The 13,359-nt window shown below is 35.5% G+C and overlaps 2 long non-coding RNA genes across 2 annotated transcripts; both read right to left on the bottom strand.

Moving 5' to 3' along the window:
- Positions 1 to 7,300: 7,300 nt before the first annotated feature.
- On the bottom strand, positions 7,301 to 9,413 carry LOC132618308 (uncharacterized). Its single transcript, XR_009574050.1, has 2 exons — positions 8,938 to 9,413; positions 7,301 to 7,986 (listed from the first exon to the last, which is right to left on the bottom strand). It is a non-coding gene; the product is annotated as an uncharacterized LOC132618308 (long non-coding RNA).
- A 1,187-nt stretch (positions 9,414 to 10,600) lies between these two features.
- On the bottom strand, positions 10,601 to 11,890 carry LOC132619237 (uncharacterized). Its single transcript, XR_009574627.1, has 2 exons — positions 11,765 to 11,890; positions 10,601 to 10,912 (listed from the first exon to the last, which is right to left on the bottom strand). It is a non-coding gene; the product is annotated as an uncharacterized LOC132619237 (long non-coding RNA).
- Between the last annotated feature and the right edge of the window lie 1,469 nt (positions 11,891 to 13,359).

The raw sequence follows: 13,359 nt of genomic DNA, 5'->3' as shown, positions 1-13,359 counted from the left end.
TACCAGGTGGCTTTCCAAACAGGCCCATTATAAGGATTAGGTGTGTCTCTAATTTAAAATATTACTAAGTTAAAAGGAAGAGTTGTCATTACTTTTGTCGGTGCCGGTATTAAAATCTATAACAACTGACTTCATCAATATTGTTTAGTATTTTAATGAGTTGTGTAGATAAATCACTACCAAGACTTATGTTACCATTTAATGATACTGGTAAGAGTATTCTCATAGAATGAGTATTTTTGCTTTGCTTAAGCAGGAACTATGTCAAATTTTTACTACGTTTAGAATTACATTATCGTTAAATATGAGTAACAATATACAAACTTAACATAATGCCAAATGGGTGATTTAAGTGATGGAACGGTTGATATTTATGCTAATTAATTTGTGAAAATTTACAAACAATGGTACCAAAGTGCACGTTTTAATTTATTGAAGATCAAATATAACTTGTCTGAAATTACTAAACTAAAATCATGATTTACCAATAATTAAGTGATTAAAAGTGATATATTTCTATTTAAAAATATAAAGAAAGGAACTCCAACATATAATAAAGGGCATAGGATCCTATCCTTTTAAAAAACGTAAATACCCGGACGCTCACCCCTTTAATTAGTCCGTATACAATGATCTATGTTTTAAAAACCTTAATATTTAAGAAAAATATACTTAACATATTAAACTCTATAAAGCCATTACCTTCGGTCCATTTACAATCTTCTCGATATCATTTTTTCCCCCTTTAATGGTCTTAAAACACAACATTATGAGCATATGACTCCCAATGCTCCTCTTACAATTACTACTAAAGAACGCATCTCAGCTTTTATCTAAATACCATAAAACTTTATAAATCTAAAACACTCACTTTAATCCTAGGATAACATTTTCCAGTGTTTGGGGTTACTTCAAATTGTGGAAAATATTTTTTTATGGAAACTGTTTTTCATCAAAATAGGAAAAATAATAGTATCCTTATACTTATATGGTGAAATTTATTTTCCTTTATAAATATTCCAACACTTGCTCATATAAATTAATTATCATATGTTATTCTCTCTCTCTCTAGGAAACTAACGGTCTTCTTCTTCCCATCCCGAACTCCCTCATCTACCCCCACCCCTACCCCCCAACTCCGGCCAGCAACCTCCCGGTGGCCTCCCCAGGTAAGTTTTCTCTTTCTCTCTCCTAGGGTTTGTGACAGCCCTATACCCACCCCCACTCCTCTTCTTCTCCTATCTTCCTTTTCTTCTTTTCTCTTCTCTCCTCTCCTTCTCTCTGGTCCGACAGATTCAAGCTTCCCGCCGTGAACAGTGTTTCCGGCGTGAACAGTGATTCCGGCGTGAACAGTGGACAGTGATTCCAACGTCAACAGGTTCTGTCTAACTGGAGTTGGTACCTCCGGTTTTTTAATTTTATTTTTTAATTCTCTGTATTTTACCCTTGCTGCTAATTTGCATTCTTGCATTACTTATTTCGTTCTTGTCGTAGTAGTTACACTTTCATCTAGATTAGTACTAACTTGTGTTTTAGTATTGATTACTGCTTGGTCGAGTAGTTTATATTTGCTTTACTGGCTTTGGTAGATGATGGTGGACTAGGGTCATGTTCTCGGATAGGGGTGAGGGTTAGAGGGGGTAGGTGGGTTAAGGGAGTCTCTAGTCTACGAGTAGGGTCTTGGAATATTGGGACTCTAACGGGGAAGTCCATCGAACTAGTTAAGATTCTTAAGAAGAGGAGGATCAATATAGCTTGTGTCCAGGAGACTAAATGGGTAGGATCCAGGGCTACAGATGTGGATGAGTATAAGTTATGGTTCTCAGGTAGGTCGGGGGATAGGAATGGGGTAGGCATTTTAGTAGATAATGACTTACGAGAACAGGTGGTAGGGGTTAAGAGAGTTAGCGATAGGTTGATGACGATTAAGCTGGTTGTTGGAGGGTTTATTTTGCACATTATTAGTGCTTACGCGCCGCAAACGGGCTTGAGCGAGGAGGAGAAAAGACGTTTTTGGGAGGATTTGGACGAGATGATGGGAAGTATACCGTCCACTGAGAAGATATTCATCGGAGGAGATTTCAATGGGCACATTGGGTCAATTTCAGGGGGATATAACGATGTGCATGGAGGTTGTGGTTTCGGGGACAGGAACGGAGGAGGAGTTGCACTGTTGGATTTTGCAAAAGCCTTTGGGCTGATGATGGCCAATTCGAGTTTCCCGAAGAAAGAGGAGCACTTGGTAACCTTTCGTAGTTCGGTGGCTAAGACGCAGATAGACTTTTTACTCCTTAGGAAGGAAGATAAAGGTCTTTGTAAAGACTGCAAGGTGATCCCGAGTGAGAATCTATCGACCCAGCATAAACTCTTGGTGATGGATTTAGAAATCAAGATGAGGAAGAGAAAGAAGGTCGTGGACGATAGGCCTATGATCAAATGGGGGAGTTTGACCATGACGGGTGCCCTGGAGATGGGGGAGAAGCTGAGATCTATGAGAGCCTAGGAGAGTAGTGGGGAGGCGACCAATATGTGGGATAGGACGGCCAGTTGCATTAGGGAAGTAGCTAGAGAGGTGTTGGGGGTCTCGAAGGGTAGTCGTGGTCGGTACCGAGGGGACTGGTGGTGGAATGGAGGAGTTCAAGAGAAGGTGGAAGAAAAAAAAATGGCGTATGCGAAGTTGGTAGACATCAAGGATGATGAATAGAGGCGAACGAATAGGGAATTGTACAAGATGGCGAGGAAGGAGGCAAAGTTAGCGGTTACGGCGGCAAAGACAGCAGCTTTTGAACGCTTGTATGCCGAACTAGAGGACAAAGACGGGGATAAAAAGTTGTACAGACTAGCCAAGGCGAGGGAGAGGAAGGCGCGCAACTTGGATCAGGTGAAGTGCATCAAGGGCGAGGATGGTAAGGTACTAGTGGAGGACGCTCTCATTAGACGGAGATGTCAGTCATACTTCCACAAACTCTTGAACGATGGAGGGGACAGAGATATTGTGTTGGGAGATTTGGAGTATTCCGAGAGGTGTCGTGATTTTGGATATTGTAGGAATATAAAGGTTGAAGAAGTTAAGGGTGTTGTTCGTAGGATGAGTAAGGGAAGAGCGACCGGGCCCGATGAGATTCCGGGGGAATTTTGGAAGGCTGCAGGCAGGGCAGGTTTCGAATGGTTGACTCGACTCTTTAATGTCATCTTTAAGACGACTAAGATGCCCGAAGAATGGTGATGCAGTACAATGATTCCATTGTACAAGAACAATGGCGACATTCAAAGTTGCAACAACTACAGAGGGATCAAGCTGCTAAGCCACACTATGAAAGTGTGGGAAAGGGTGGTGGAGATGAGGGTGAGGAAAGGCGTGTCTATCTCAGAGAACCAGTTTGGATTCATGCCGGGGCGCTCAACTATAAAAGCTATTCATCTTGTACGGAGACTGGTGGAGCAATATAGGGAGAGGAAGAGGGACTTGCACATGGTATTTATCGACCAAGAAAAGGCATACGACAAAGTGCCGAGAGAGGTTCTATGGAGATGCTTGGAGGCTAGAGGTGTACCTGTGGCGTACATTAGGGCGATCAAGGACATGTATGATGGGGCCAAGACCAGGGTAAGGACTCTGGGAGGAGACTCAGAGCACTTCCCAGTGGTGATGGGGCTGCATCAGGGATCAACTCTTAGCCCATTTTTATTCTCCTTGGTGATTGATGGATTGACGCGGCAAATTCAAGGTGAGGTGCCATGATGTATGTTATTTGCGGATGACATAGTCCTGATTGACGAGTCTCGCAGCGGGGTTAACGCTAAGCTGGAGTTTTGGAGACAAACTCTGGAGTCTAAAGGGTTCAAGTTGAGTAGGACCAACACAGAGTACTTAGAGTGCAAGTTCAGTGATATAGTACATGAGGCTGACGTGGAAGTGAAGCTTGGCACCCAGGTCATACAGAAGAAAGATAGTTTCAAGTATCTTGGGTCTATTATACAAGGAAATGGGGAGATTGATGATAACGTCACACATCGTATTGGTGCAGGATGGATGAAATGAAGGCTTGCTTCCGGAGTGTTGTGTGATAAGAAGGTGCCACCGAAACTTAAAGGCAAGAGGACCAACACAGAGTACTTGGAGTACAAGTTCAGTGATATAGTACAGGAGGCTGACGTGGAAGTGAAGCTTGGCACCCAGGTCATACAGAAGAAAGATAGTTTCAAGTATCTTGAGTCTATTATACAAGGAAATGGGGAGATTGATGATGACGTCACACATCGTATTGGTGCAGGATGGATGAAATGAAGACTTGCTTCCGGAGTGTTGTGTGATAAGAAGGTGCCACCGAAACTTAAAGGCATGTTCTACAAAGTGGTGGTTAGACCAACTATGTTGTATGGGGCGGAGTGTTGGCCAGTCAAGAAATCTCATGTTCAGAAGATGAAAGTGGCGGAAATGAGGATGCTGCGATGGATGTGTGGGCACACTAGGAGTGATAGGATTAGGAATGAAGTCATCCGAGACAAGGTTGGAATAGCCTCAGTGGAAGACAAGATGTGGGAAGCGAGGTTGAGATGGTTTGGGCATGTGATGCGGAGAGATGAAAATGCCCCAGTGCGGAGGTGCGTGAGGTTGGCCAGCGACGGTTTCAGAAGAGGTAGAGGTAGGCCGAAGAAGTATTGGGGGGAAGTGATTAGACAGGACATGACGCATTTCCTGCTTACGGAGGACATGACCTTAGATAGGAGGGTATGAAGGACTCATATTAGGGTAGAATGATAGTAGGTAGTCGCGTTTATCCCCCCTTAAGAGTAGTTATGTTGTTCTATAGTTTCTTGTCTCTTGATTTCTGCGAGTATCTGTTGGTTTATAATGGCTTATTTACTTTCATTGTTTTCATTTTCATAGTTATTTATAGCAGTTAATTCTCCTTTTACCATGACTCTTTTGCTTCGTTATTCCTTGCTTTCATATTGTTTTTGATACGCTTGATCATATCTAACCTTTTGTCTTGTCCTTTTTTTATTTTATTTTTTTATTTTTCTCTCCTCTCTTGAGCCGAGGGTCTTTCGGAAACAGCCGCCCTACCTTTCAAGGTGGGGGTTAGGTCTGCGTACACTCTACCCTCCCCAGACCCCACATAGTGGGATTATACTGGGCTTGTTGTTGTTGTTGTTGTTGTTATTTGTATCCTAACTTAATGAGCATCAATAAATAGCTCCCAATTTGTAATTATTGTAGTAGTTAAAAAATTGTCAAGTTGACTTATATTAAAGTATAAGATAGGTCAGTTGAAGTTGATCGGATGCAGCTCATTTTTTCTAACACCTGCCCTGGTTCATTAAAACAAAAAATAGATAAAGAAAAATGAAATGAGCAAGTTAGAATGTCAGATAATGCAGTGATACAAGTGGGGAGAGTGTATAAATTTATGATGCTCAAAGACTCTTGTTTGGGGGATCTGGTCAATATTTGCTTTGATAAACATTTATATCTCTGTCGGATAAAAGGTCTTTTTCCTAAAATTATTCTTTTCTTCGCTTAATATCATACTTCGTCTCAATGAATATTCACTTTAGATTGCTTAGTCCATCTCATTATTAATTCATTGTTAAAACAATTTAAATATAAGAATTTTTGTCAATAATTCTTGTTGTTAGTATTCCAGAAAGAAAGATTACGAATCTTACTTCAAGTGGGACAAACATGTATTTTCTTATAATTAATTAATTAGAAAAAGGAATTGAGAAAGGCTGAATTAATACATTGACTGCCCCTTAAATTTTATTATAACTTATTTTATTTAGACATTTAAATTATAAATTATTTTGATTGAGCATCTTAACATGTGATAAAGTGTTTGTGTTGGAAATTTCTGACTAAAATTTTGAAAAAGTTTTTGTGCGTGTCAAACGTCAAACATGTAGACACGTTAACCAATTAAGATATATCACCTCCTTTAGTTATACTCATTATCCTCAATAAGTTGTATTACCTCAGGCATGTTCCAGTTGATGCTGATGTATATAATTAAAAGATGTGACATATTTTATGTGTTTATGTAATGGACGTTTAAAAATACGAGCAAAAAAAAATTCAAAAGTTTGAGACGGAAGTGTATAATAGAAACACTTTATCATATATTCATGTGCTTAATTAGAACATGATAAATTCAGATGTGTGAATAAAATTTATTAATAAATTTAAAAGATTATCGATGTATTCACTTAATGAGGAAAGGAAGAGGTAGCCAGGTTACATACATCTAAAAAGAAAAGAAAGGGTCCACTGTACTTTTGCCCCTATTTATGCTTGTCTTTAATTTTTATCCTCAAGACAAATAATTTTGACGCTGAACATAAATTTATATTTTCGCATCTTAATATTTCATAAGTAATGCAGCGCATGACTATTTCCCTCAAAATAACTTACGGTTGCTGGGCAAAGTTCGATTTTGAAGGCAACAATTAAAAACCAGTCCATTTGAACAAACCCTGCAATTTCTTCGAAAAAAAAAAAAAAAGAGAGAAGGAACTAAATCCTAGGCCCACATCGATTGGGCTTGGGTGCCCGATCAGAAGCCCTTTTAGGTGTGGATTTAATGCGGCTAAGCCCGCTATAGAAACGTTACAGTCACTGTTTTGGATACTAACAATGTTATGTCAATTTTGGAATGGGAAAGAGCATATGGAATTATAAATAAAAAAGAGTATTAAATTTGTTATGGTTTCTAAAAGTAATTTATAAGGCAATAAATTCCAAATTTCAAAAATAACATACGGCAAATTTGAACCTAGATTACTTCTAAATATGTTTATGATTTGATGACTACATTAGCCGAAGAAACACTCCTTTTTTGGGGAACTGTTTTACTAATTGATGCAAAGTATAGATATATCGACAAAGAGATCCAAATAAATCATTGGGTTCATCAATGTGATAGATAGGCGAATATTGCAATCGCTGTGTATTAGATTATCTCTTTTCATATACCATGTTTTCTAAACGGAGTAAATGATTTTACAGGGAGATAGGTACAAAAAAAAGATTTTTTTTCCCTCTTAATATTTTATGTCGTTAAAGAAATGAAAAGTTACAATCCAAATGATCTTTGGATTGATCACAAGATCCTTTCAGTTGCCTAGAATCCATTACTTGAATGAAACTAGATCTTATAAAATCATATTGGAAATTTGAGGATACATTATGTACTTTGCTAAAAGAGCCTATAGATTCACCTTAATGGCAGTGCATAAATGTAAAAAACAAAAACCTTTTAAGTAAAGGAGTAAGGGGCAAAAACAAAACAATGAGGAGTTACAAGGTAGTGTGAATTTTTCATTAACTGTTAACTTATAAAAAGAAGGTGAATAGCCTTTTATTCGACGAGGAAAGAAGAAATAAGTATCTGAGACAATAACAATGAAGTTTACAGGGGGAACTCATCAATTGATGCTTTCTGCGCTCAAGGACGGAGTCAGGGCCGAAAGGGGCTCATCCGCATCGTCATCATCGGGAATCATACTGTATATACAACAACGGTTTTTTTCTTCTGTATATATAATAGATAATGAACTCCTCGGTGAATATGCATCTACCACTTGTGCGTTGTTTCTTTCAATTTGTTTTTTTTTTTTAATTATAATGGTGGCATGGTATGGTATCTGGACTATAGTGGTGTCCACCTCGACTATTTCATCGGACACGCGACCGATACCTACTAGTAACTCTTTCAGGTTCTTTTATTAGCCAGTCCATTCTTTGGACGTTCTTCAAGTCAAATTAAAAGAAACTGCTAGCAAAAATGCTCCTTAAAATGGCCTTAGTTTCCTCAAGCGAAGCATTTCTTGTAATCATAGTCACACAATAAGCTGAGAGTTTCTTTTGTTTTAAAAATTTCTGATATTCAGATGAGTTTGTTGGCATGAATTCAAGGTTGCAAATGTACCATACGTAGGACTCTTCATGGTCTTGAAGTCTTCGTAGACTTTAGCCACAGCTTCCTGCACAGAGTAAAAACTATTTCATGTTGATACTAGCTTTAGTATTTTTGCTTGAATATTGATGATATTCCTTCCACTTAATGAAATTGGGATGAGGGAAAACATATAAAGAATTTGCCTATGGGGGAGCTAGGTTCGCCCATTAAAATTCTCAGCGAACTAAAAGATCGACTCAAATCAAAATATTTTTCAATTTAGTATAATTTGATGTAGATGATAACAAAAAAATTAACAGAGGATGGATTAGTTGGGCGATTAGATTGGAAATATTAGAGAACTATAAATAAATAAAAACAGATTATAGAGGACGTCCTTATCATCTGCCTTATATCTGTATATATTGATGTCCTTGTACGTAGTAGGTAGTAAAGGCCAAATATAGCAACAACCATCGATTTATTTGATGTAAGTAAAATCAAAGTTGAATTATATATGTACTAATAAAGTTCTCGACGTATTTACTTTTTTTTTCCCCCAGTAGTTTGCTCCAATTCCATAGAGAATTCCAGTGAAGAGATTGTTTATGAAGCTCAACCAGAGAAATAAATTGTTTTCAAACGCTACTTAATTTCGTTTTGTGTGTCTTAATCTAATTAGGCACAAAATGTAATGTGTAAATAGTACTATTTTAAATCTTGTTGCCTAAAGTAGATGTGTGTCTAATATACCTAGAATATCTTTTGAATTTTATAGTCATAACCATGTGATGTCATTCTTTTAACAACGCGTCATTAAGGGTAAAACGATAATATTGAAATTATGGCTTCTTAAATTATACAAAGTGTACTTCTTGGAATTGACTAAAAAAGAGAGTAAAATATATAAGTTGAAACATAGAGAGCAAAATATTATTGTATTTGCAGAATTGGAAACTAGAGATTATGAAAGTTTAGGTTTAGATGACCCAAAAAACAAAAAAGTAAACAGAAAAGATATGATAAAATAACTGACCTAGCTCATAGTTGAGATTGGAGGAGAAGAGAGTTTGAAGATGAAGATAATGGCACAGTTACATCCTTGGAGTAATTCTATAAAAACAAAGACAAGGGAAGACCTTTGTGTTTGAATTTCATTTCATCATCAATCAAGCTTCTTTATAGGAACTCTCAACCTGCAAATGGAATTGAGGGCTGTTATTTCAGCAGATTCCTTTTGTAGGTTCATTGAACCTGGTCATCCTCACTAGCATTACATGCTACTCCCTCCGTCTCAAAATAGTTGTCACAGTTCGCTTCTTGAAAGTCAATATGATTAATCTCTTAAATTAAATTGATTAAATTAATTCACTGTTTTAAGATTAAAATATATATATTCAAAAACTATATCAAAAGTATTATAAGTTGCAATTCTTCATATCAAAGTGAAAACATAAGTTTTGAAAAATATTGGTTAAAATTCATCAAGTTTGATTCCGGAGAAAAGAAACTTTGACATTTTTTGAGAGGGAGTGAGTATAATATTTATAATATTATGATGGTGGTATTGCTGGAGCTGACACTTCACGACGTATTATCAACGCTAGAATAACAAGGCATCCAACTTTTAGACTTTCCTCACTTATAAAAATGAAAGGTGAGTCATATAGGGAAAAAGTGCATGACCTGATTGATAATTTTAGAAAGATTCTTTCTCCCGTTAATATTTTATTTAGCTTTATTAGAACATAAATTTTTCTTATAAAAAGATATTAGAAAAGGATTGAACACATAAAATAGTGCGAGATAGGAGGATAAAGAAGAGTGCATTTTTCTTCTGCCATAGGTACCATAACGTAATTCATATACTTAGATAATTTGCGTAACTAAATTAAGAGCCTCCTTATTTATAATTAGCTTATTTTCGTTTAATTTTGTCTATTCTAAAAGATTTCTTTATTTAGTTTCTTCGTTGTGTAAAAATAAAATCTCCATCATTTTTCAATTAATTCAATGTATCAAAGAAAATCTCCTTCTCCATTTATTTTTGAGTGATAAGCGAGATCACATTGTTTATAAGTTGTACCACTAAAAAGAATAAATTTTTTAACATAGATAGATTTTAATTATCTCACCTCATCCCTGGAATAGTTTTGTATGTTAAAATTAGTCGAGAGACCAACTATTCATCGATAAAAGTTCATTATCTTAAACTACTCCATGATAATGATATGATGGAGTAAAAAACAAACAGAAGAGAAGTCTAAGATGTTGAAGTTGACTGTTGACCTTTGAATGTTGACTAGATCTCGAGTTTGTCGGAAGGCTTGAAATTCTTCAGGAAATAGAATTAATGCTCTTGCCTTGTACTTTTATACTCTTGAAAATATATGTGCTAGACGAGAGAGAAAAGATAGTATTCCATGTAACTATGATAGAGTCCATTTATTTACTTCAGAAATGATTTGAGGCTTTTGTTGGTCGATCAAATTGGGTATCTAGTCAACAGAACCAATTCTAGCGTAATTTGTAGAGTTATTTACATTACACCCCTAAAATAATTTAAGCATTTATCCTCGAGTAATTAATTTCATTATGGACCATTCGGTATTTTAAAGAATTCTACTTCTCGGGGCATTTATAACATCAATTTCTATAAAAAAAATTGTTTGTAAATTTTTTAATCAAATATCAATCACTTGAAAGCAAAAGTTATCAGTTGCATTGTTATATATAGATGCAAGAGATTAGCAAAATGGAAAAATCGCTTGACAATAGCATTAAGGGCATAAGGGAGTAGCACTATTCTAGGGATTAGCACGGCCAGCTGCACCAACAAAACTGAGTAGGCAAAGCGACGTCGCCTCTGCAACTGGCTTTGACATTCATACCGTGTCTCTTTTGACATTCAACCCAGCAGTTCCCCTCCGCCACCTCTCCTCGGCAATGTGTTGTCACCCATGGCAGCCCTTCGTTACATTCTTTTGCCTCAATCCCTATCATCTCATGAACTGCATATATATATATCAACATTTTGTAACATTATTAAAAAAATACAGGAATTAGTGACGGACAAATTTGATAACTAAACAACAAAATTCGTTGCTAATCTTTATATAGCGACGAATCATCAGTTTTTTTTTTTTTTTAGCTAAAATCAATTTTGCACTAATTTTGACTTTTTTGTAGCATAATAGTTTGTTATTGTAGGGACTGTGGGTTTGTCTCACACCGGTGAAAGTAGCTTTTCTTAAATACGCTACAAGTCAATGCCTACTTCAACTTTAAAACTCATACGAATAAGAGTGTACAAATGCAAATATTATACGTTTTTTAAAAATTTAATAAATAATTCGGTTTTATTTGAATTTAAGTTTCTCTGACGAAGTGGTTACCAAAATTAATATGTATGATTTTTGGCTTTTTTTATATCACGATATTAGTTTACCCGTAATTTCCTAATGAATATAGATTTAATATATTTTAAAAGTCACTATGCTATCTTTTATGCCTTAAAGCTAGTCTTATTTTCTCTATTATGCTTGTTCTTTTTCTAACACAAACTCGTAAATGTCAAATCATTTTGAATCAGATTCTTTTGGCTCAAAGGCAGGAGGACTGTGATTTGGCAACCAGTTTGCACAGAATTTTATGTTTGCCACAATTTTATTTATGCGTTATCTTTCTCCTTTCTAAGTTATTTGCATTTTCGTCTGGACAAAAATTATAAATCCATGGCGGCGAACGCGAAAAAGGTAACGAATTAATAAAAGGAAAAAATTGGCAATAACGTTTATAACTTAAGCTGCTGTTGCTACTACTACTACAGGTCAATTGTAGTCTAAAAGGGTGAAAGTAAATACCTGAGAGAAGGAACACAATGAAAATGGCGTCATGAAGTGATTTTGAGATGCTAGACTTGGCCATTGTTTTAATATATTGTTAAAATGGAAGAAAAATAGATGAATTGAGCATGTATTGTTGTGTACATTGCTTCAGTTGTACAATGTAAAATTTATAGAAATAAAATCTAATTAATTGTACACTTGTCATCTAACTATTCGTAGTCCTCTAACAAACTAATTAATTAGTTGCACAAAAGGAATAAAAGGCAATAGATAACGAAATCTGAAGATTAAATTACATTGCTTCTAGAAGCCCTTGTGCGCCATATGACTCATACTAGTGACGATAGCCCGGGCTTTTGCCCAGGCCCAATGAGTCTATCCATTTTTTAAAAGGAATCAAATCCGACCTATCAGAAAAAAATTACTATGTGACATTAGAAAATATGTCTTCTAAAAAAATATGAGTAATTTTTTTTTTTAAAATTCACGTGTCATTTTTTTAATTAAGAAATAACCTAAATGATTTTTTTTTAAATTCCGTCAGCAAATAGGATATACTTGCACCATTTTATAACGGCGGGGTATATTTGTATCATTTTGTAATGGTTAAACTTATCTTTCCCACTCAAAAATGTATGTTGTCGGTAGCCATATATTTGTTTAGAATTTTATTTCTTATGTTCAGTTGTGGGAAATAATTAAATTCAACGTTAAGTTATTAAAGTGCGATCACCTCTCATTGGGTCAAGCTATTTAATTTTTATTGTAAATTTCAAACTTCAAATTCCATAAGTTTTCTGATAAAAAATAATAAAATAAATTTAAAATTCATAATGAAGTTGTTGTTAAAATCTCCTTATGGCAACCGTGCCATATATAATGGGATAGATCGATGTAGTACAAAATAATCATTCTATCCTTAATTTATAATTTTACTATGATAATCTTAATTAAAAAATTATGGATCAATTTCTATGAAATTTTAAATCTAATCTAAGTATTTTTAGCAGAATATTAAATATTAAAATATTAGAATATTTCTTTGTATTGCTATGCAACATAAATAAAGGGATTAGAATGTTTTCACCGTCGTTCCTTCAAGTTGGAGTAGTTACTTAATTGAATAGGGTACCATATTTTTTACGGGCCCAAGACTTTTGTAACCAAAAAATAAATTTTTGGAACCAAAATAACCCATTAAAAAAAAAAAAAACCTAAATAGCCTTTACGCACAGATTATGTGCGTAAAAGGATCAAAGTGTAGTTTTACACTTAAGTCCTTTTACGCACAGAATCTGTGCGTAAAAGAGGTGAAATAAATCGGGCCCTTCTTCTTCCCCACCACTGATCCTCCAATTCAAAAAAAAAAAAAAAAAGGAAAATCAACCATTAAAGGTCCCTTTTCGAGGTCCCACGCGATCAAAAACATCATTTTCTTGTTGATTTCCAACCCAAAAGTCAATATTTTTGGTATATTGAAGTCTAGGAATAAGTTTCTTCGCAATAAAGCGGCGTATAATTCAAGTCAAAAACTCAAAATCAAAGCTTCAATCTAGGTATTTTACTACAATTTTTCTATTACATTATTAACCTAAGCATTACTATTGTGC

This window comes from Lycium barbarum, chromosome 11, assembly GCF_019175385.1.
Source record: "Lycium barbarum isolate Lr01 chromosome 11, ASM1917538v2, whole genome shotgun sequence".
NCBI lineage: Eukaryota > Viridiplantae > Streptophyta > Magnoliopsida > Solanales > Solanaceae > Lycium > Lycium barbarum.
The sequence above is the reverse complement of the archived record's forward strand: the minus strand, read 5'-3'. Positions and strand labels throughout refer to the sequence as shown.